The 25,107-nt window shown below is 40.9% G+C and overlaps 1 protein-coding gene and 1 long non-coding RNA gene across 2 annotated transcripts in view; one reads left to right on the top strand and one right to left on the bottom strand.

Annotated features, from left to right (window-relative positions):
* Window positions 1–25,107, top strand: part of Ccdc192 (coiled-coil domain containing 192) — a 195,934-nt gene that overhangs the window by 161,587 nt on the left and 9,240 nt on the right. The window lies entirely within an intron of this gene.
* LOC132652113 (uncharacterized) lies at window positions 6,670–23,838 on the bottom strand. The gene is made up of 3 exons (XR_009589599.1): window positions 23,715–23,838; window positions 23,178–23,245; window positions 6,670–6,793 (listed from the first exon to the last, which is right to left on the bottom strand). It is a non-coding gene; the product is annotated as an uncharacterized LOC132652113 (long non-coding RNA).

Genomic DNA, 25,107 nt, shown 5'->3' with positions numbered 1-25,107 from the left:
AATAATATCTTTTTAACAGTCCAGGTGGTAAGAATAGCTCAGTCATTCTACGTATTTAATGGAAGAGAAATTGAGGACTAGGAGAAGCCAGCAAAGGGCTAACTCCTAAAGGCAAACCAAGTACAGACAGAAAACAGATTTTCTATTTGGGCATCCCAGGCTTACACAAGAAATCACATTTTAGCATGCTAGGGACACATGCAATACCACCACTCAGGAGGCTGAGACAGAGAGATAGTGAGTCCAAAGTCAGCCTGGCCTACTTGGCCTACATATAGCAAGACTCTGTGTCAACATTTTTCAAAAGAAGAAATATAATAACAACAACAACAATAATAACAATGGTAAGATACACATAACCTACAATTTAGCATTTTAACCATTTTCAAGTATCTGACTTAGTGGCCTCAAGTATCTACAAGGCTGTTAACATCCACCCACTGCCACCACCTTCTCTCACTTCAAGCTAAACTTCTCTGCTTGCTCTAGAATTAACTCTTCTCTTCCCACAACGAGCCATCTTGCTGCTATTTGTCTCTGTACCTACTTTAAGTAGAGTCATAAATTATTTGTCCTCATGTACTTAGCTGTGTGTGAGGATTTCAACTACATTTCTGATAAAACATACATTTATTATTTTATGTGTGCGAGTGTTTTGCTTGCAAGTCTGTGCGTCTCACGAGCGCAGCGCCTACAGAGGCCAGAAGAAGATGTTGGATGCCTTCTAACTGGAGTTACAGACAATTGTGATCCGCCATGTTGGGTGCTGGGAACCAAGCCTGGGTCCTCTGCATGAACAGTGAATGCTCTTTCCCACTGAACAGCCCTGTGCAATTGCACTACTTTTAAAGGCTGAGTAAACAGTGTGTTGTGTGTATCTTGAGGCTCACTAAATTGTCCATTGTATGTGTCACCACATCTAGAGTGCTAGGATTTGAACCTAGAGTTTTATGCATGCTGAGCAACATTCCCAAAGGCTCAACGCAGTTTTTCTGTTGATGGTCAAGGAGATTTTTTGGCATTTATCTGTCAGTGGGCATTCAGATCTTTTCTCCCTTTAGCCATTATCATCAACTCTGCCATGAATATTGATGTACAAATATCTGTTTGAATCCCTCCTTTCAATTCTTTCAGGTATATACCTAGAAATGTAATTGCTGGCTCAGATATTTATCTGTGTTTAGTTTTTTGAGAGACCTCTACAATGTTTTCTACCAAAAGAGTGCCATTTTTGCAAACTTGCGGACCAGTTTCTTCACATATGTACTCACAGGTACTTAATATTTCCCAGGATTTTGAACTTTTGTAACATGGGTGTGGTATTATGGGCATGAAATGTTAATTACTATGACAAAAAAATCACATCTTTTCCACTGAGAAGCTTGTCTTATTTTTAACGAACCACCCTTTGAAGATGGAAGTGTTTAACATGGCCACTTAGGAGGATGTGTGATAAAGAACAAAATCCACAGAACACACAAGTTAGTTCTCATTCCAATTTCTGGAAAATGAGACAAATAATTAAAATCAGTCACTAAAAGAGGGGAAATACTTTTCTGAACTCTTTTCTTTTAGAATAAATTAATTCCTTCCCCTTTAACATTAAATCACAGCTTGAGATTACTAGTTATCACAAGTAATTTGCTTTGAATATTTCCTTTGCATATTGAAAGTTTTAGTTATTACTTTGACATCATAATCAACCATGACTTCAGATAGGACAATATTTTTTTAACTTTTTTTCTTTAAAGAGAGATTGGTATAAATAGATTAAAAATCTGACATTTACTTAAAGTGTTTACTTTGAAATGGCTTCACATTAACAATTTCAAGTAAAAAAAAACCCATCACTTTAATTTTACTTTAAATGGGTTTAAATTTTCATTAAGCATATTATAAGCAGATAAAACTATGAGAATCAATTCAACACTATCACAAGATTTAATATTTATTTTAAAAGGTTGACAAAAAGAAACCAAAGACCCATTGTTGTGTTGGCAAGGAAACCTGTGAGACCATCATCATTTTGTAGTCATTTAAACGAGTACGGATGAATGATCCAGCTATTTGTTTCATCCATCTAGAAGTTTCCACCTATCTCTGCACAGTAAGAATGATGTACTAACTTTATAGCTAGCGTAAGCAGGCTTTGTGCAATGAACACAATGCTTATTTAGAAACAGGCCTCTGTCTCCTCCAACTGGGACGTGAGCTATAAAGCAGTTCTTAATGACTCTGTAACATCCCTTGCCTCACTGACAAAGGAGCCATGTTCCTTTGCCTTGTCCCATGCACTCACTGATAATGTACCTCTCATAGTTGGTTCTGCCCTAGGACCACCAATTTCATACATCTTTCCCAGGACAAAAGTCTAATTGGAGGCAAGGAATGTTGAAAACCTGCTGATGTTCTTCTACCAGGCATGTCCAACCTTTTGGCCCTGTCACTTGATGTCATCTACAAAGTTCACACTAGAGAACTATAAAATCCAAATTAAAAAAGAAAAAAGAAAAGTCAAAAATATAACGAGTTTAAAGTAAGTTTGTGATTTTGTGTTGGTATCAATTATAGCCCAGGAGCTAGAGATTGGACATAACTGGAACCCAAATTTTTGGTTGAGAAAACCAGTTTCTCCATCAAGAACTTATAGATCTGCACATTTTTATTGAGGGGTAACCAAATAAAATCAAATGAAAAAATTAAAACTTAATTTCTGCCGAAGCATGAAAGGGAGGGAAAATAGTTTTCTTCTGCCTTTTATAGGTTACTTGGCTGACTAAGTATTATATTGACTTAAGGTAGATTGCTAAACAAAAAAGGCCATTTGCATCATATAAAGATTCAGGGTTCTATAAAATATTGAGAGCTGAAGGATCAGATGGTTGGAGTTTATACAGCATTGTGAGCCACAAAAAGAAACAGAGGTTTGGAGCTTCTGAGCACACACAGTGACATAAGGGTGAGGAGGCCATGTGTAGTGAGTAAAAATTGTCTTGTTATACTCTCTGGGGTAAACTCTCTGGGGTAAAGGAAGTTTCAAATCAGTAATTTAGGTTCCCTTAAAACAAGTTTTTCTTACCAAAATGGAGCTTTTGACCTCCTGTTGGCAGTTTCTCAACAAAAACAGCTAGAAATATGCCAAGGTTAGACTTACAGCCTAATGCCCTGCATCTACAGTTAGTAGTAAAGGTTATGTTTGAGCCACTATAAAAATAAAGGAAGATTCAGCTTTCTCCAATTGACAACCATTTGCAAATGAAAAATTAATTTTCTCCAATGGAGTCTCACTGGGGATACAAACGACTCTTAAGGGCTGGCATGACCAGCAGCAGATGCCAACATAAAATGAACTCAATGGCACCTCTGGTTTGTTTGTTTGTCTCGTAATGTTGTGTAGGACCTTGGTGTTTTGTTTTCTAGCTTTACAGTAGGTCCTTTTAGTCTATGTTATATCTTCCAGTTTTATGTTTTATGGGATTCTTGTGTTTGTGCTTGGCAATGTGCGTGTGTGTCTATGTTCATGTGTGTTTTTTTGTAACTTTTCTTTCACTCTTTCCTCCTCTGTTTTATCCTCTCCCGGTTTCTCTGTTCTTGTTGTATCTTATTTTATTATTATCCCTTAGAAACATCTTTGTTTTCTAAGGAGAGATAGAAAGGGTATGGATTCAGATAGCAGGGGAGACGGGAAGGATTTTGCAGGAGTTGGGGAATGGGAAACTATAACCAGAATATCTTATCAAGAGAGATCTAGTTTCAATAAAAGAAAACATTTTTAAAAAAGAATAACTAATGTGCACACAAAAACAAAACCCAAAACAGAACAAAAAGATATTACAAGTCATTCTGGTTTTATCTTTTCTACTCTAAAGTTTCCTTTTCTTATCCTTCTTTTCTTTCCTTCCTTCCTTCCTTCCTGCTTGCTTTCCTCTTTTTAGACAGAGTCTCACTGTGCTACCATGACTGGCCTGGAACTTATCATGTAGACCAGACTTCCTTGAAACCTATCTGTCTCAGCCTCTCATATACTGGGAGCTGCATCTTGGGCCTAAAGAGAGACAGTGGGCACATCTGGGCTTCATTCCTACTCTCATGCCATATATATATATATATATATATATATATATATATATATATATATATATCTGACTTTATGTATGTACATATAAACTCTACATGCCACATATGAGAAAAATATATATTTGTCTTTCTGTGAGTTACTTAACCAGTGGGCCATCCATTTTCTTTCTTGCACATGACAAATTTCATTCTTCTTAAAACATTTCATTTTTATCTTGTGTGCGTGCAGGGGATGGGAGTGGTGTAAGCCATGGTACACAAGTGGAGGTCAGAGGGCAAGCTGTGGCAGTCAGTTCTCTCCTTCTCCTAACATGTGTGTCCTATGGATTGAATTCAAGTCTTCAGGCTTGGAAGCAGGTGCTTTCCCTTGCTAAGGATCTCACTGACCGAACTTCGCTCTTTATCGAAATAAAAATCCTATTGTGGATATATACCACATTTCCTTTCTCAATCCCTCTGTAGTTTGTTCATCTAGATTAGTTCTATAATTTGGTTGTTGTGAATAATGCTAAAATAACCTTAATGTGAAAATACTACTGTGCTGTGTTGACTTAAAGTCCCTTTAAGAAATATTCAGGAGTGGAATAGCTGGGTCATATGGAAAATCTATGACGAGGTATTATAAAATTCTCTGTTGTTAAACTGAATTGATGTTTAGAGTCTGAGGAAGCTTTTGGCCTCCTCACTCATTCTTAAGATGATTGGCAGTGCTCTGTGCTGGTTCCTAAGTAAACTGCCAAGAATGGAGATGCTTTACCCATCACCTCCTGTCTTTGTCAGCAATGGATTGGTGTGAAACAGCATTCAAGGAAACTTCTAGCTGAGCTTGTCAAGGGCATGCAATAAAAAATAATCCGTAGAACAATTGAAGTCCTTGCGTTGAAGTAGGCATTGTTCAGAATCAGATAAGATTATTGGCGTTTTAATAGTTTTTCAGAGAGTGAGTGATTTCCCCAAACATTCCCATTGCAGTATGGGATTTTCTTTTCCCATGCAGGAGTCCCATGAAAGGTGGCATCTCTTAGTGAGGAGTGGACCACTGACTGTCCAGATCACAGGGTTTCACATGACCCCGTGCTCAGACTGACGGCAGTGTTCTGCCAAAGCATAGTCCGTGGGGAATAGGCCTTTGAGGTTGTTTAAAAGTGGTGGGCTGTGAGAGCGCAACATATTTCCTTCTTAGAGCTTAATTTAGCTGGAAAAAGAAGATAGGCAGAATGTGTTTCCTGTAGTCTCGTGTATTATGTAATCTCATTAGATATAAACAAACTTGCTCTGAGTCATTTAATCAACTGACATATTTACTTCTATGTAAAATGTGACCTTCAAACTATATATAGCACATAACCCAAAAGAACACTTTTAAATAGCTCCCCAAGTGCCCCATTACAATCGGTCCAATCATCAGAGCCCACAACAAAGGCCAACTTCTCGGGCATACGCTGTCCTACCATTCCATTGCACAAGAACAGACACCAATAGACGACTCAGCATTAGCCATAGAACTGTTTAACCCTGGAAAATGTGAAGCCAAGGTAGTTCAAGGAGTTCATCAGTAGACAGAACAAGATGTAAGTAGATAAAACAAAGACAAAACAAAACAACAGTAATCCAGGGTCTGGGAGACGGGCCCATGGGTAAAAGCACTTGTCACAAAGGCCCAACAGCCTGATGTTGGATCTCCAGAACCCACAGGAACCAAGATACAGTAAAATGGTGCAAATGATTCCCAACAAGGAGACGGAAAATGAGACAAAAGAATCTACAGAAGCCAGACCTGGCTTCCACAGGTGAAAATGCCCGAACCAACACCCAGAAGTTGTCCTCTGACTTCTACATGTGGACCATGGCATGAGGGCACCCATACCTACGTACACCAACAAGCACTTCCCTCCACTCTCCATCTACTCACACATCTAACACAAATGCACACGTACAAAGGATGAAATAGTTGTATATTCCAGTGGCCAAAGTAAAGCAGGGGAAAGGCTCACGGCTGTGTATTCTAGGGTGCTCTCATGATTCTGGAGACGCGACCATTTACCCAGAATCTAAATTGAAAAGGGCAGGGCAGGCCCAATCAGCAAAAACTTAAAAAAAAATCACATATCTTACTTCCCCTAGCACCACAGGTTGGCACACTCTGTAATGTATAGGCATTCACTGACGGATGTACACAGAAAAGTATTTTCTTTTAGGCCCATGGATAAGACAATGATAATCAAAATGAAAAAGTGTAATTTCTACAATTTTATTTCCTCTTATTTTCGGGGTTGTACACACTTTTTCTGAAGCATTTACACATTCATTTACCTCCTCTCTTCCCCATTCTTCAGAGACACTGGTCAGTTAACATCAAGCAAGGAATTACTACTGCCTGAGACAGCATCTTCTGGCTGCCATCCCAATGGCCTCCTTTAAAAACGCTAGTCATGGAGTCTCATTAACATTGTGTAGCAATGGTTTATGTGATGGCTAATCTCAATAGGCAACTTGATGAGATCTAGAATCACCCAAAGAGATGGGATTTTGGATGGGCTCCTGTTAGATTAACTTGATTAGATTAACTGAGGTGGGAAAACTTGCCTTCTTATGGTTGACACCATTTCTGTGCTGGGATCCTGGGTGGTTTATAAAAAGTAGACCTCGTGTGGCCAGCTGCTTCAGAGTCCTCCTGCCATGACTGCTCCACCGCGGTCTCCAGGTTCACCTCCAACTGTGAACCAAATAGAAATCTCTAGGTTGCTTCTGACAGAATATTTTTCCCCAACCACAAGAAACACAGTTTAGGTTGAATAGATGTTTTCTTCTTATCCTCACTGAACAGATTCTTGAGCGTCTTTTTTGAGATGGGAGGAGAGTTGTACTTCATGTTTTTAAAGAAACATAATGTTTTAGAGAGTGACTGATGATCTTAAAGTCTTCTAGAAAGCCAGCAACTTTAGAGTACTAAGTGACTCAAATGGGCAGGCTTCTCAGCAAGGGCGCCATCCAGCCTCTCATCACTTACATACTTGTGTAATTGTTTCTGTTTTGGAGACAGGAGGTGGTTGAACCTAGGGCCTCACACATGCTAAGTAAACTCTGCCACCAAACTGTATCCCTAGCTTTTTATTCATTTTGACACAGGGTTCTCACTAAATTGCCCAGGCTGGTCCTGCTTAGTCTACAGACCGAGCAGGCCTTGATCTTCAGTCCTTCTGCCTCGGTCTCCTGAGTGGCTGTGAATACAGGCCAGTGGCATCCTGTCTTCTATTTAGGATGGATTCTTTATGGTAACAAGCAGGAGCCACCGAAGCCTCCTGTCATATCCAGAATTGCCTTGGAAAGAATGATTGATTCTTCACTGTCAGATTTTTTTTTAAGCACGTAGACATTTCTTCTATAATTTCCCACTATTTGTTAAGATTTATTTTGTTTTTATTTATTGTGTATTTGTGAGTGTGTGTGTGTGTGTGTGTGTGCACAAATGTCTATGTATGTGCCTCTGTATATACCCAAGTGCATGCAGATGGTCCTGGAAGCTAAGAGTTGGTCCACTTGCCATGGAGCTGAAGTTACAGGCTGCTGTGAGCCGGCAGGGTTGGGGCTGAGTACCAAACTCTGCTCCTGTACTCTCAATTACCCACCCATCTCTTTGGCCCACTTCCCCATTTTCTGCACAGCTCTGACAGAGCTCCAGCGCTTTCAATGAGACTTCCTAAGGAATTCAAACAATGCAAAAGCCCTCCCTGGCAGCACTAATAGCTACCTGACATTTTCAACAGCAAAGGGACTCTCATGCTTTCTGCGTGAATTTTCCAGAGACAGCATGATTTAAGGACAAGAATCAATAGTTTGGGAGTCTAACAAAAATCCCGAGTCTCAGCAATGATTAGCTTGTGGCCTAGGCTAATTGTGTAAAAGCAGGGATTCTAACGCCCACCATAGAGAACTTGAAGCCCCCAAGGAGCTCTGAGAGCCACAGTACACGTGAGGAAAGGGCCTGTGGAGAACTTGCATGTACACAGATGCAATTTGCTTGTGTTTCCTTAAAAATGCTTTCTAACCTCCCTCTGACCTAAACATCCCTCTTTGTTTGGATTAACATATTAACATATAAAAACAAAACAAAAAACACTGCGGCTTCACTGTTGGCCCTCATCTGAAGGCCTCTTCTCTGACCACATCAAAGGAAGGAAATAGCCAGAGCGCCCTGCATAGGAGAGCTGGCCCTTCATTTCTACCTGCACCGACGCTTTGTGTTAGAAACGGCGGCGAGGACAGGTTTTCAAAGCCAGATGCCATTATAGTAGTTAACTCTGATGTGGTTATTATGTCTGTTTTGAGATGTTTAAAATGGAGGCAAAGACTCTGGGCTTCCTAGACACAGCAGAAGGGGAGTTGTGAGCAGAATTTTCTCCTAGACCTCCCGAGATCTGGAGTAGTTAGCAACAATAGGATTTTGAGAATACAATCTGTTGGCCCCTTCCGGAAACAGAACCAGATGAACCACCTGAAGACCACACGCGTCTTCATCTCCAGCTAGTAGTTCTCCTAGAGTAGGACGCTTAGAGGACAGTATGCAGTCACCACCAAGCTTCTTGATTCCTTCGCTCACCACAGGTGGAGTCAGGTGTGAAAGTCACCAAGAAACAGGACTGAGAGGACACTAAACCTCTGCCAAAGGCCCTAAGCACTTTGACCTCTCCTTAAACCACGTATTTATACAGACATGGATAGAGATGGGGACAGAAATTAAAATAGTGGGTGAGGGGAATTATTCCAACTTGAAAAGGAAAATGTTCCAAAACCAAAATAAGTGTTCCTTGGAAATTATAGCAGAGAGAACAAGTGGGAGGGAAGATCGGCCTCGATAGTGAATGTCACGGAGGAAACAAGGTTCACATTTCTCAGATCCAGGGGGCTGATTGGATCGGCATGTTTACAAATGGAGCGACATACGTGCTTGCCTGATAAACCTTGACTCACAGAGCCACAGATGGAAGCCACTTCTGTGCTGCCTACCCAAGCACGACTGGCCTTCAACCCTTTGTCAGAATCTCACACAGAGGCCCAGTGTTTCCCAGAAAGCAGTTTCTCAAACTGGAAAGGCAACCAGGTAGGGCCTGGGACAACATCCATTCATCACATACAGCAGTCTTTACACTGGATAGGATGCAATAAGCACTGTAAATAGCCTCCCTGTTCAGATCCGGTTTTGTTGCCAAAGAAATTGAGATCAGGTCAGGTCAGGCTTGGTCACAAGAAGAGCTATGGAAATTTTTGAATTCCAGAGCACTAGAGATTGGGGATCTACAAACAAGGATTTGGGGCTGAGGGCTTGTACACATGAGAACTGCTCAATTGTGCTACTAACAGAACACCAGCTGATCCTCAGAAAAATGGGGGAAAATTCAGAGAATGGGTTTAGAGGCCTATATAGACAGTAACTATATTTAACATCTCTTGAGCAATTAGTACGTGCCAGGCACTAGTTTAATTTTTTTTATTCCTTTATTTATTTTTAAAATAACCTACAAAGTATTAGATATTATTATGATATTTTCAAACGAATATTGTTTTAGTTGATTACACTCTTCCCATATTCCTCAGCCTCCTAAACTTATTCTTGATCCAGAGTGTCTCTGGAGCAAAAAATGAAAAAGAATGTTTAATTTCCATCTTTATAAATTTGGATCACTTTGTTTTCTGGAATATTTTTCTGAAATGTTCATCATCATATTATTCCTGATGCCTCAGTAAGTTTTCGTTGTGTCTATGTACCACATTTTCATTCCCCTTCTGTCTGTTGATGGGATTCTTGCCTGGTTCCACTTACATGCTACTGTGAATCCAGCAGCACTGAACATGGATGTGTAAGTGGCCTTGCAGTGCAGGAGGAGCTCCCCATGCATACCCAGGAATGATATCGATGGGTCACGTGTGTTCCAGTTCACTTTTTGATAGTCGTGATAAAACACTGACCACAAACAACTTGGGGAGAAACTGTCACCTTACAGGTTACAGTTGTTTGTGAAGGGGAGTCAGAACAAGAACTCAGTGCAGGGACCAGGAGGCAAGAACTGAAACAGAGGCCAAGGAGAAACACTATTTACTGGCTCGCTCCTGTGGCTGTGCCTTGCTCAGCCTGCTCTCTTCTACAACCCAGGACCACCAGCCCAGGGGTGGACCCTCCCCTCTCAGTGGGCTAGGCCCTCACCCATTAATCACCAATCAAGAAAATGCCCCCACAGACTTGCCTATCACCCAGTTTGAAGGAGACATATTCTCAGTTGAGGTTTCTTCTTCCCGGATAGCCATTGCTGCTCGTATCAAGGTGACAAAAAAACCGACAGCAGATATGATAGTTCTTTATCTTTTAATGTATTGAATCTGGTGACATACGCCAACAGAATGTATTGTGATAGTATCACTCCCCTTCACCCCGTCATCCTTCTTCTTCTCCAACTCCCTTCTTCCCAATTACTCCCCTGGGAATCTCTAGGTCTTTTGAGGAATATATTCTATTTAATAACCATACGTGCGTATACTGTGTGTTGTTCTTATTCAACCGATATCCCCTCCCCTCCAAAGCCTTCACTCTCCCCACCACCACTTCTCTTTCCAAAATTCATGTGCTTTTTGTTTTAAACACACCCAGTTAGGTTAGTGCTGCCGGTGTTCTCTGTCACACGCAAAGAAAACTAATGCTCCCTTTTCCAGCAGCCAGTGTTTGCTAATAGTTCCTCAGATGTAGGGTGGGACTTCCTGAGTTTCTCCCTCATCCCTTTGAAGGTTTTGACTGATCTTACACAGTGAGTTTCAGCGTGGTGAGTTCATGTGTGCAATGACACTATCATGTCCAGCAAATACCATTTCTCTGTAGATATCACTATTTCCTTTAACTCTTAGCATTTTTTCTGCCCCTTGCTGCCTCTGGAAATGATGTGAGCCTTGTGAGAAAATGTGATGTAGATTTCCCATTTAGAGCTGAACACGCTCCAGTCTCTTATTGTATACTGACCAGTTATGAGCCTCGTATTAATTTTCATCTGCTGTAAGAAGCTGAGGGATGCACTAGTTTGTGGGTATAAGGAGAACTTGAGAACAGTTTAATGAGGCATTTATTCTCCTCTATCTATCTATCTATCTATCTATCTATCTATCTATCTATCTATCTATCTATCTTGGGTTTCTTTTTTCATTTTATTTAAAAAAAATTGTTCATTACAATTTATTCACTTTGTATCCCAGCTGTAGCCCCTCCCTCATGCCCCCCCAATCCTGCCCTCCTTCTCTCTTCTCCTCCCATGCCCCTTCCCCAGTCCAATGATAGAGAGGTCTTCCTCCCCTTCCATCTGACCCCAGCCTATCAGGTCTCATCAGGACTGTCTGTACTGTCTTCCTTTGTGACCTGGTAGAGCTAGCCTCCCAACCCCTGCCATACATTGTTTGGTTTGTTTGTTTGTTTGTTTGTTTGTTTGTTTGTTTTTTGAGACAAGGTTTCTCTGTGTAGGCTTGGCTATCCTGAAACTTGCTCTGTAAACCAGGCTAGCCTCAAACTCACAGAGATCCACCTGTCTTTACCTTCCTGAGTGCTGGGATTAAAGGCTTGCACCACCATGTCTGGCTTCTAATTTAAATTTTAAATTTAAGTTATCCTCTGAGTCTCTTAGGAAAGCATGAGACATCCTGCTACAGCACTATCATTGGCAGATGATAAAATGGACAGCAAGCAATTGGAAAGGACCAAGTTTAACACATAAATTTCTCCATTCTCTCAATATTAGAATTTCATTTTTATACAAATGAAAATAGCAGTTTAAACATGTTCTTTCTGACATCAAGAATTTAAGGGACATATTTTACATTTTAAAGCTTTCAATTAGAAGTGTTTTTTTGCATTTGCAAGCATCTGTAATTTGTTATCTTTATACCAAGCTGATTAGCAGATTATTGACACATAGTAAGCTTTTGAATAATGTAAGAGAAAATGGGTTGTTTTCATTTTTTCTTAATGGAAAGGCTGATTTTTCTTAAACTGCTGGTTTATCCACAAGGCCAAATTTAGTACCTTGTGCATGAATTCATATGTGAGATGAACAAATGGTTCAGATCTCTATCCACTCCAACCCCACACCACCCCGCTCAAATCATTGTCTCCTTCAGGAAAGCCAATCAACTTGCAGCCTTTGGTTTATTTACACTTTTTTCTTGATTTATACTATTCTTTCATTCTTTAACAAATTTGTGTGAAATCAGCTTGCTTTTTTTTTTTTTTTTTTGGTTTGTGGTTTGTTTCAGGTAGGTGTAAGTGTGGCATTGATGGCAAGCATGGGCTCACAGCTTTGCACTTGGTTGAGATCAGTATCGAACTGGTCTCTTCTCACTACAGGTGATACTTTAATGTGTGTGCATCTATAATATCTCCACTCGCGTGGAAGGTGTTGCACATTCAGAACGGATTGTTCTAGCATCCTTTAGGGAGTAACGCTGCCCATCTAGTTTTACCGCTCCACAGTTTTGATTTGCCAGGGCTAGCTAGGTCATTCTTTCTGGGTCCCATGCCTACAGCTGAAACAGTCTTCACTCAGAGCTCTGACACGGTGAAAAGAGGGTATGATAGCCACACTATATGTCAAAATAGATAGCATTTCTAAGTTTACCTTGAGCCAGATGTGTAGTTGCAACGCCGTTTGAAAAGACATGCAATAGTCTTTTCAGCTGGCCTTGGCTCACCCGAGTGTTGTATTTCGTTAAAGTCATTGGTCCTGTCAGTGTAGTACAGAGGAGCACAAACAGGCGAGGAAATGCTGTAGGAATAAGCATTCATCAGGTGGTCTAGCAGAGGGTGCCCTGGGGAGGGTTGACTCTCTCAAGTCCCAGCACTGTCCTTAAGGCAAAGCACAATCTTCTGGAGACGCTCTTCCTGGAAACACTGTGTTCTAATGCGGAACTTTAAACAACTGCACGTTTACTAAAACATGTATAAAATGTAAAATTCTACTCTCCGGAATAGTTAATTGAATTATTCCAATATTTAACATCTCACAATGAACAGCCTTTTGATCTTCATCAAATAGATTGACTGTATCTGAAATCTCTGCTTATTCCACAAGGATTTTATACTGCTTGGATATCGTTACACATTTTGATTTTCAAGTCTTGCTTTATTTTAAGCCATCTTCTAGAAACAGTTGTTCAATTTATTGAACCTTTCACTGGGAAAATGCCTACAATGTAGGATTTGTGGTCATTGCGGGCATACTCATTCATTTACTCATATTGCTGCTTCCTACTTCTTCACTTCTATCAGGACATTTTTGGTGTAAATAGTGTCATTTAAACACATGACAGTAAGCTGAAATAAGAACTACATAATCCTTCACCAACACTGAGTTAATCTTGTAAACTAAAAAAAAAGCCAGAGATGAGATTTCTGATGCTTATAAGAAAGATGAGCTGCATGCTTTCCTGTGATCAATGCAGTAATAGATTCTCTTTCACACCAGACTGAAAGGTCGACCCCTAGAAGACAGTGACAACCATCTGTATCCCCCAATAATTCAGGGTTTCAGAAGAATTGGCATTTAAAGAATGATCAGGAAGACTGGAAGAAGCCAAATTTCAGTTATGTCATTGAGACTGCTACTTCAAGCCTTGCCTGGAGCTAACACTGTCTTTGGAGCCAGCACATTCACTCCATTACTTAAACCAGTTTGGCATGGGCTTTTCAGATCGTGTGAGCAGAAATAGCTCTGACTGATCCACTATTACTGGCTTTTAACATATAAAACAATTTTGTGCACTGTGGCAAACACTATTAGTCACCTCCAGAAAAGATGCCTTTCTTCTTTTGTAACAGAACCCCCATTTTACTTGTACGTTAGGCAGATAATATGTTTTACGAATTTTCCTCACACGACACAGAACATGAATGTTTATTAGCTATGACAACCATTAGGAAGCTTTCTTAAGACTGCTTTAGGAATATGCCAGAATTACAAAGGTATGTTTATAGTATCTCTCTACAAGTGTATAGAGAGAAGAAAGGATAGAGACTGTGCAAGCATGCTAACATTTTGAAAGCTTCCCTACTGCTTTCATGGGAGCTATGACAGAAATTTCTTTTCTTTTTCAAGTTTTAGACAAAGCTCTTTGAAGAATGCAGTGACCTTGTAACTAGGCAAGAAACAAGAGAAGCCATAAAAATTAACTGAACCTGGAATTCCCTCAAATTCACCTATATGCAATAATAATCTCCCTTTGTCTAAGTTGCTAGTAGGTGGAACATCGTATATGCAGCTCAATCAATAAAGCCACAAAGAGTTTTCATTTTCTGAGGCTAATCCTAAGTATAAAATCAATTTGCTCAATTGATTAAAGACAATTTGAGTATGAAAAAGAAACATTTTCTCATTTCTAAGCAAACTTTGCCTTTTGAAGATGCTATTTATTTGGCTCCAAGAATTAAGTTGGCCAATTACTACATGATGTGGATTAAATTTAAGCAATTTCTGTATCTTAAGCTAGAGATAAAAGGCTGGGTTTCTGAAATGAATGTATGCTCTAAGTCTTTGTTTATCCAGGTGGTTAGAACCAGAAGACATTGGGAGGGTCATCTTGGAAAGGAGCCCGAACAAATGCCAACACATTTTAATGGTAACCATGCTGCCAATTCCTAGACTCAGCATTTGCCAGATCAAAAATAGTAATAGACGGAAACATAAATGAATGAGATATCCGATATGAGATGTTGTGTCGTTCCTATTTTGCCTTTTAAAAATAAAATATCTTATCAAGAAGCGAATACATGAATATAATTCATTATAATCATATCCATCCCCTGACTCCTCCTATAGTCACTTCCACTCCATACCCCCTCCCAACTTCATTTCCCCTCTTTTTTGTAGTTCATGAAGTCTGGTTTATGCCTTTCATATACTCAAAGTAACAGGATCATCCATAGGTACATGGTTGAGCTGCTGTAGTTTTGGTGCCTGGGGTCTGCTTCTTCCTTCGGGACATCCAGGCACTGATGCGTTGGCTGGGGCTGAGGTTAGGAATGCTTCATTTTCATATGGAGGGTGCTCATGACCATATCCTGGGCACTAAGCTACCTGACTACTTGGTATGGCAGAGGTGAGGGTCACAAGACTATGTGCACTAGGGCAGGAAGGCACAGAAGAGAGGGGGAGCAACCCTTACTCCTGCTGATCTCAAGACTGAGATATTGGGGGATGGGACACATCTTGACCTCACTTTAGCTCCAGGTTGTTTCCCTCTGGTTGCATGGTTCACTATGACTATACTAAGGGCCATCACTGTTCAAAACAAAACAAAACAAAAAACAAAACAAAATAAAATGACTCTCTCCCCCTGAGTCTATCTACTGTCAATAGCTCTTCAGCTTGGGGAAGGAGTCATAAGCCTTTCCCCCTTTGATGCTCGAACGTTGAGTGGTTTGATCTTGTGCAGGTCTTATGCACAGAACCACAGCTGCAATGCGTTCATTGCTTCAGTGGTTTGCAATGTCTAAAAGGCACTGTCTCATTGTAATTGTTTGAATAGGAATGGCCCCCACAGGCTCAAACATTTGAAAGCTTAGTCATCAGGAAATGGCACTATTTGGGAAGGATTGGGAGGTGTGGCATCATTGGAAGAAATGTGTCACTGGGGATGGGCTTTGAGGTTGCAAAGGCACATGCTGGGCCCAGTCTCTCTCTCTCTCTCTCTCTCTCTCTCTCTCTCTCTCCCTCTCTCTCGCAGCCTATGAATCAGAATGTAACTCTAAGTTATTTTTCCACCACCACACCTGCCTGATGTCATGCTCCTTGTCACCGTGCTCCCTGCCATGATGATAATGTACTAAGCCTCTGAAACTATAAGCAAATCCCTGACTAATCTCTCTTATAAGAGTTGCTTTAGTCACAGCAAAAGCATAGTGACTAAAACACTCACTCTCTTACTTTCTGACCTTTGTCTCCTATGATCTTTCTGCACTCTCTTCCTTGATCTGCCCTGAACCCATGAGAAGGTAGTATGATATAGGATCCTATTTGTTGCTGAGGACTCTGCAGATAGTTTTCTATATGTTTCTATATGTTGACCAGCTGTGAGTTTCTGCATTACCTACCATACACTGCACAAAGAAACCTCTCTACTGAGGTCCAAGAGCTGTACCGATTACTTGGTAAATATTTAGAGGACAATTTAATACTGTGTCCACTTAGCAAAATAATATTAGTGGGTTCACTCCCAGAACCTATGATTTCTTGAGCTATTCATGGTCAAATTTTTAATACCAGGCATGCCTTTCCTGCTGCGGAGCTTCCTTAGAAAGTGTTTGATTACCATAGCATTCATGCCATTATTGTACCAATGGGCATGTCTTATCAAAGCTAATCATTATTGTAGCTCACAGAGTTCACAGCAGGGCAAGGCTGTTATTCTAATTTTCTTTCTTTTTCTATGATAAACACTACGACCAAAAGAAACTTGGGAAAGAAAGGGTGTATTTGTCTCACGAATTGTGGTCACAGTTTATCATTGAGGGAAATCAGGGCAGAAGCTAAAGCAAATACCATGGAATCTTGCTGGTTACTGGTTTTCCCTCCATGGCTTGCTCAGCTTGCTTTCTTATACAACCCAGGGCCACCTACCCATGGACAACGCCATCAACAGTGGCCTGAGCCCCCTTAAAACAATCATTAACCCCCCCAAAAAAATTGCCAACAGGTATGCCAATAGGCTAATCTTATGGAGGGAGACATTTTCAGAATCAAAACCCCCTCTTTACTGATGATCCTTGTGTCAAATTGACAGAAAATGAGCCGGTAACACTGTTGATCACAGCCAATATAACATCTTCTGGTACTATAAAAGGTAGCCAGTGTAGAGAAAACATTCTCATCCACCCCTACTTGATTTCTTCATGTCACGTCATCAAAATGTATGGTGTTTTCAGCAATAGGGTTTTACCAGTGAGTTCTAGTGGGCAACCAAGAGCAATGGCAATTGTTATTGAGGGAACATTCTATTCTTTTCACATTACAAATCTTCCATAATCAAATGGGCATGCTGTGACCTAAGACAAATAGGAGATGCTGGTGGCACAATGTTTACCTAGAACTGTCATCAGAGGCGAGATTGTAACAATCCCAGGAAAAGCAGTTATAGAGAGACAGGACACTTGTGCCCTTTCACTTTGGCTATAAGACTGTTGAAACAAAAGACCTCAAGAAATTGAAATTTCGCTCAGGAATCTCATGCTGTGGGAAGGGAAAGGCTGAAGCCTGAATGCCAAACGGAGGAGAAACTTGCCTCCCAAGAAGAGACTCGACACATTTCTGCAACTTATCAGAGTACGTTGCAGGAGAGACTGGACTTGAGACAAGGACTGGGCAATGATGAGTCAATCATAAGAGGGAATATAGACTGATCAGTACTGCCTGGCTACACCTACTTTCTGCCATCTATTTAAGCCTAAACCTCCTGAAAGTACCATGAAGACAGGCTTGGGTATCACTGCACTTCCTCATTTGTTTTTCTCAATGTGGCCATATTGAATAAATGGTTCTGTTTTTCCCTTTTCGTTATCTCTTTAATTAGCATAATGGAGACAAGTGACAGAGCCAAGGCTTTGGCCCCAGAAACTCCAGTAACAAGATGTAGTGCTATGATTTAAAAGTTGCTTACATGCTTCAAATACGCTTTCATACAGAGATTCCGGGGGCATCCAACCAAAATACTGAAGCAGAATGTAATTATTTACCTTACTTATAATTTGGTGTCCCAAAACTCACATAAAGCTAGATGTGGCGACCTGCATTTGTAAGGCAGGCACTCTTGGGGCAAGAGGGGAGCAGAGCCACGATAGTCCCTTGGGATCTCTCAGGACAACTAGCACAGGAAGGGGCATCCAGTGAGACCCTGTCTTAAGGTAGCAGGCAATGACTAGCATGAGAGCTTGTCCTCTAATCCTAACTTTCACAGGCATGTCATGTCTGAACTATATACTCATTCACGCACACACTCATACACACACAACCATACACACAAAGATTAAATATAATAGTAAATAAAATATATAAGGAACACAAGCAGGTGAATTCAGTTATGGAAATTAATATACTTAAAGCATTATACTATTTCATGATTTTAATGTCCAATATATTTCAGACCTATACAATGAAACTTTTTGTTTCAATTCAAAAGTGTTTTGCTGAGTATTTTATCAATCTTCTACCTATTTTTTGTACTTCTCCAAAGTGCCTTGGATTTAAGCCCAAGCTGAAAATAATTAGCTTTGATAGCGTTCTCAAAAAATATAACTTACCAGATAAAGCAGAAAACTAATGGGTAAAAGGTCTGTGAGAATTACCATTTACACTGAATATGGGGAGGTTTTGTAAAGGAAGAAAAGCTTCTTTGAGCTTTCATTGGGGGAGTTTATATATCACTTTTGAATCATCTCATATAATTTCAAGATGAAATTACATCTTGGAGCTGAAATAATAAAATAAAATCAAGCTGATAAAATTGGAAGAGCACTCCACGGGAGTGGGAATTGAAACAACTGTGTTCTACAAGAGCAGGTCATTTATGTACTTCTATTTTATTTTAAATTGCATTTCATACTGTGAAAGTTCCACACATTTATACACTGTATGCTGAGCATACCCATCCGGCACTGCCTCCCTCCAACTCCCCCAGTGTGTCTGGCCCTCTCTCCCACCCAGGTTTTTTTTTTTCCACTTGTGGTGGATATATGTATATAAGCCCAACACTGGAGCGACAGAGTCAGGAAGATCACAAGCTCAAGGTCATTCACAACGCAATAAGTGTGAGGCCAGTCTGGGCTACATAAGAGATGATGATGATGATGATGATGATGATGATGATGATGATGATGATGATAGAACAAGATGTTTTTATGCTCCCAATTGAATATGGCACTAGACATCTCTGGCCTCAGCCTCATCCCTGATCCATTTCTTACTCTTCTATTAAGTTATCAGGAAGTTGCACGAAATAAAAGTACAACAGCAAAGCGTTAATGAAAATGAAGCTGAGCTAGTGTGTTAGTGTACACCTGTAACCGTAGCACTTGGGAAGCACAGGCAGGAGGATAACACATTCAAGGGCAGCATGGACACAGGGAGTTTTAGACTAGCCTGAGCTGCATGGTGTCAAAAATCATGAAGAAGAAGAAGATGGAGGAGGAGGAGAAGAAGAGAAGGAGGGAGGAGGAGGAAGAGGAAAGGAAGGAAGGAAAGAAGGAAGAAAGGAGGGGGGAAAGAAGAAGGGGGGAAGAAAGGAAGAAAGGAAGGAGGAAAAGAAGGAGGGAGGAAAGAAAGGAAGAAAGGAGGGAGGAAAAAAGGAGGGAAGAAAAGAAGGAGGGAGGAAAGAAAGAAAGGACAGAGGAAAAGAAGGAGGGAAGAAAGCAGGGAAGGAAGGGAGGAGAGAAGGAAGGAAGGAGTTGGAGTTGCTTCCATTAGAGGGAAGATTGGAAAGCAGTGCTGGTTTATTTGTGCCTCTCCTCTCCAGTGGGCAAGGGTCCCCACTTTTTACATCAACTCTGCTGTTGCTTCTCCTACTTGAACACTTTGATGGCTCCTTCCATCTTTGCTACTTTTTTCTTGTTCTTTCTGAATTGGCTACTGTCTATTTCAAGAATAAATATCCAAGTTTTCAAGCATACTACTCAAAGCCCACTGGTGTCACCTGATAAATGAACCCCACCAGTTTGCTCTTTCCATAGCTACTATTTTCCATAAAGTTAAAAAAAATCAGGAGGAAAACCAGAAATCTACAGAAATTGACACACAGTCCCTGAACACATGGGGTTTGAATGAGAATTATATAGACTTGTGAAGCAGACACTTAGAACTCACTTTTGCTTTAAAAAAAAAAAAGCATTGACTTCTCAGTTGGGCTCACAGGGTAACTAAAAGAGAATGGAAGATTTACATTTCTGCTTTCATTATGTCTATTTCTATCTGTCCCCTTTGCTTGGTCTTTACTCCGGCCAAAAGACACAGACAGTATTTCCCAAAGTGCAGTTACCTTGGGCTCTTGGAAGAATAATCTCTTGTAGGTGAAAATAAGTCCCAGATGAGGGCAATTACCCATGAGGCGAGAGGCTGCACCTGAACCATAAGTGATCATGAATGTGGTCTCAATGGATGACAGCAATGACTTCCAGAAACCAGCTTTCCTAACCTGAACGGGAGACAGCATTGGGTGGAGACACACCTTGGCCAAGCCTGCTTACTCATTTTACCTCTTTCCCTCTGTTCAAACCAGAAGCACCTTTTCCTACACTAAAGATAGACTCGTGGTCACTGGTCCTCTTTACCTGTCCATCTTCTCAGTAGAGCCACAGTGAATGAACCTTCTTCCTCTGCTTTTCACCATTGTTTGCTTCTTTAATGGGTGGTTAGGACACATGGCTAAATCCAGTATGCTGTGGCTGCTAGAGTCCCAGACTTTGTCTTTAAAAAATTCCACTTACTCATAAAGGGGAAGAAAAAGTTGCAGAAGTGCATTTTATAACCTAACTGGGATAAAGATATACAAGAAACATTTCAAAATTTGAATCAATAGGACTTTGTGATAAGATGGATAGAAGAGAAACTCAATGCATGTTCAAGGCCCTGGGTCCAATCTCTAACACACACATACATACATACAAATACACACACACATACATACAAACACACACACACACGCACACACATCCAAGCACACACACAAACACATACACATATATACAAGCACACACACACATACAAACACACACATACATACAAACATACATACAAACACATATAGCAGACGGAAGGGAGTAGGACTAAAGAAGAAATCTGAAAGACTCTAACTAGCAGTGTTTTCAAAGCAAAGACTCATGACCAAACCTTTGGCAGAGTACAGGGAATCATAAGAAAGAAGGGGAGTTAGTCTGATGGGGAAAGGATAGGAGCTCCACAAGGACCAAATATATCTGGGCACAGGGTCTTTTCTGAGACTGACACTCAACCAAGGACCATGTATAAATATAACCTAGAACCTCCACTCAGATGTAGCCTGTGGTAGCTCAGTAACCAATTGGTTTCCCAAAGTGAGGGGAACAGGGACTATTTCTAACAGGAACTCAATGACTGGCTCTTTGGTCTCCCCACCCCCGAAGGGAGGAGCAGTCCTGTTAGGCCACAGAGGAGGAGCTTTGAAGCCAGTCCTGAAGATACCTGATAAAACAGGATCAGATGAATGGGGAGGAGGTCCCCCCCATCAGTGGACTTGGAAAGGGGCACGGTGGAGATGAGGGAGGGAGGGAAGGACTGGGAGGGAATGAGGGATCGGGACACGGCTGGGATACAGAGTTAATAAAATGTAACTGATAAAAAAAATAAAAAAAATAAAAAAAACATAATAAACACAAAAAAAAGAAAAAAAAGAAGAAATATAAAGTAATTCCAGGATTCTAATTTTAGCAGATGGATGCTAAAATTCTAATTTTAGCAGATGCATGGCGGCATCTCAACATAAATCTTCAAGGTCCATATGAGAGGACTGATATATCGTTGTAAACTCAGGTGCCATTTGTCCCAGTAGATTCCAGCCAAGCCCACAGAAGTGAAATAAATTACCCACAGAAAGAAGGAAGTTTAGAAATAGAACAGGACTGTCAGTTGCAGTAGTTGCTTTGAGAAGTCCCGTACTATGAGCAAAGGAGTGGCAGAAAGTTTAAAAGGGAAATGCTGTCATGCTATGGAAGCCAATGAGGGAATTGCTGTCAGCACGTGCACACGGTTCAGGGGTCAAAGAAGGTGAGAGTGGAGCAAGTCTGCCCAGTTCTGTGGCACTGGAAATTTATATGGCAAATTTAGCATGACAATCAAAAGCAAACTCCAGGATTCCAGCATGGTGGCAATGCATGCCCGCAACTCAGCACTGGAGAAGTTGAAGCCAGTTTGGGATAGACAGAAAGACTCTGTCTCAAATAAACAAAACCCCCAACAAAATAGAAGTCATATTAACAATGGATTAACAGACAAATATTAGCAAATCCAGTCAGAAAACAGACATACAGGAGAAGAATCCAGAAGCTAAAGTGACTAAATAAGGTTCTCTGTCCTTTTAAAGAAAGCAGGAGTAACTCTAAATGTTAATTGTGGAACCCTTAACATTTGCAAAATCAAGAGGTGATAATATCTTAATATTCCACAGGAGGCAGGACTCCTCGAGATCAAGAACTTTCTCTATTTAGGGAAACCTTCAGCACCCTTCAATTAAAGAGCAAGAGCCTGAGCAGTAGTGTGCCAGCCTGAGGGAGCTTTTGGGCTCAATTTCTACTACTCAGCGGTGCATTAGTTTGCCCTTGTTGATTTTCTGTTGCAAGTGTGACAACTGATCACAGACTCAGTAACTTAAATCAGCCCACTTGTATTATTTTTTAGTTCTGGAAGTCAAAAGTCTAAAACAAATGTATCTGGCCTGCAGTCAAGGTGCCAACAGGCAATGGGGCTGCATACTTACTGGCAGTCCTGAGCAACAGGATTCTTGGCACTGTCCAGTTTCTATAGGGCAATTAAACATACTGACTCTGAGTACCTTTCTTATCTGCAGAGCCAGCAGGGTAATGTATCACTTGCTTTTCTCAGCACTGTGACCAAATACCTGACAAGGCTCCACTTAGGAAAACAGGCTATGTTTCATATCAAATTTCATGATGGAAGGTTGGGGTTTCAGCTGGGGCAACAGGAGCATGCAACAAAGCTCCTTACATTCCCACAAATCATGGAAAGGGGATGCAAAAAGAAAGATGAGGATGGCAGAGAAGAGGGGAGGGGAAGAAAAAGGGAGGGAAGGAGTAGGAAGGGAAAGAAGAAGAGGGAAAGGGAGAAGAAGAGCAGGAGAAAGGGAGGGAGAAAAGGAGAGAGGGGAACACAGAGAGAAAGTGAGAAGGAGAGAAAAATGGGAGATGAGAGAGGGAGTAGGAGAAGAGAAAAAAGGGAGAGGGGAGGGGAGGAGAAAATTGACGCAGGTCAGAGCCAGAATGAGGCCATCACTCATAAGGTTGCACTGAGAGATGGTGTCTACCAAAAAGGCCTCACCTCTTGAGGATTCCATGAAGTCTCAAAACACCACCATCAGCTAGGGGCAAGTGTCCAAATACCCGAGCCTGTGGGGGAATTTGGTAGTCAAGTCACGACAGCAACAGCTTCTTCAGATAGCTCTCTGGCTGACCGCATCCCTCCCTCTTGTGATTACATTAAGCCTACCGTGGTAATGCAGGCCAATCTTTCCATATCAAGATACACAGTTATTTTTGCACAGGAGCTTTGTCACATAGTGCCACATACTTTCTGGTTTGGGAGTCTCCTTAGGAGCATTATTTTGTACATCATAATAATGTTTGAGAGCATCTTTGAGAGGGTCGTTACTCTGTAAATCCCACATCTCTGTTTCTAGCACTCTGCAACACTTGCTGAGAATTATGCATGGAGCCTCCACATCTTGCTATGCTCACTGTTTCATATAAGTAAAAGTCTCAGTAACAAGTCTCAACAATGTCACTCTGTGACAATGCCCTTAAGTTTTGGGGGCATATTATCTGACTCCAGCAAGCTTTCAGGATAAAGGGGACTCACCCATGAAATCCAGGAAGTCTTACATCTCCATGTCAGGTATGATCCTTGCTTCCTCTGCCCTGTGGAGCCTCTCTTTTCTCATCCATTCCTCATGGGAAGGAGAGTCCTCTGCAGAGAACAGAAATGAATCCTTCAAACACAAAAACAGAAAGAAACAAAAGCAAAACAAAACAAACCCTCCAACACTCTTGATCTACTCTGGATGCCCTGGAGATAATTTAGCCAAGCATAAACTATTGAGATGTTTCTGGGATAGAATCTAATTAAAGGAGGCTGTGAGGACCATTTAGTTAGCCAGTAACATTTACAAGCAGAGCCCTGTGGCATAACCAGGGCGAGGCACAAAGAAGGGAGCAGAAGTGATGTCCCTTCTCCAGCTTTGTGAAGGGCAGTCTTGTCAAAAACAGGCTTGCTTGGATGCCTGCCAGCCTACCTTTTAAAGACTGAGCCAAAAGCTCAAGCTAGCATGCTTCTTCACACAGGTCAGCAGAAACCTGGCTGTTCAGAATCACCTATGGATCTTTTTGAAAACACAGACTCCCAGGCATTCTGATCCATCCACCCAAAAGACTGAAGCCTAGTTTGATGAGGTGTCAGAATCATTTTCATGGCTTCCAGAATCCAACCCTCAGATCTCAAAGAGGACTAGCTGTGTGTGTGTGTGTGTGTGTGTGTGTGAGAGAGAGAGAGAGAGAGAGAGAGAGAGAGAGAGAGAGAGAGAGAGATATCGGAATGGACCTAAGGGCAAGCTTTGAGCCGGGGCTGTTTCATTTTGCTATGGGAATAGAGCTTCATCGGTAGCAATCTTAGTTGACCAAATCTTAACAGAAAAATATTCTCAGCAAACAAAACTTTGGTTATGTTAGATGTACAGTATTTTTTCTGTAGTTTTGTTTTTTGTTGTTGCTTTGGTTTGGTTTGGTTTGGTTTGGTTTTTTCAAGACATGGCTTCTCTGTTCAGCCTTGGCTATCCTGGACACACTTTGTAGACCAAGCTGGCCTCAAACTCACAGAGATCTGCCTGTCTCTGACTCTGCCTCCCTGAATTTCTGTAGTTTTTAACAAGTCTGGTTAGTATACGACATGTCCTAGAGTGTCCCCTTTGCAAAATTCTAATTCATGTAACTCAGTTTCCTAAGCAAGTTCAGTATGTGAGATCAAATTAGTATTCCAGGTTTCTTCAATATCATCATTACTACTTTAATGCAGTAGTTAAAAGATTGATTGAAAAAAAAATGTGCCTGAGGAAGAAATCTAAGTATCATCTTTTAAATTTTATTTTACTTTTATTTTTGAAATTAAAACACAATTACATCATTTCCCTCTTCTTTTAATTTCCTCCAACTCCTCTCATGTGACTCCCTGCTCTCTTTCAAACTTATAGCCTCTTTTT

The sequence above is a fragment of the Meriones unguiculatus genome, chromosome 2 (assembly GCF_030254825.1).
Source record: "Meriones unguiculatus strain TT.TT164.6M chromosome 2, Bangor_MerUng_6.1, whole genome shotgun sequence".
NCBI classification, from domain to species: Eukaryota; Metazoa; Chordata; class Mammalia; order Rodentia; family Muridae; genus Meriones; species Meriones unguiculatus.
Note: the sequence above shows the minus strand (reverse complement) of the source record. Positions and strands in the feature narration are given on the sequence as shown.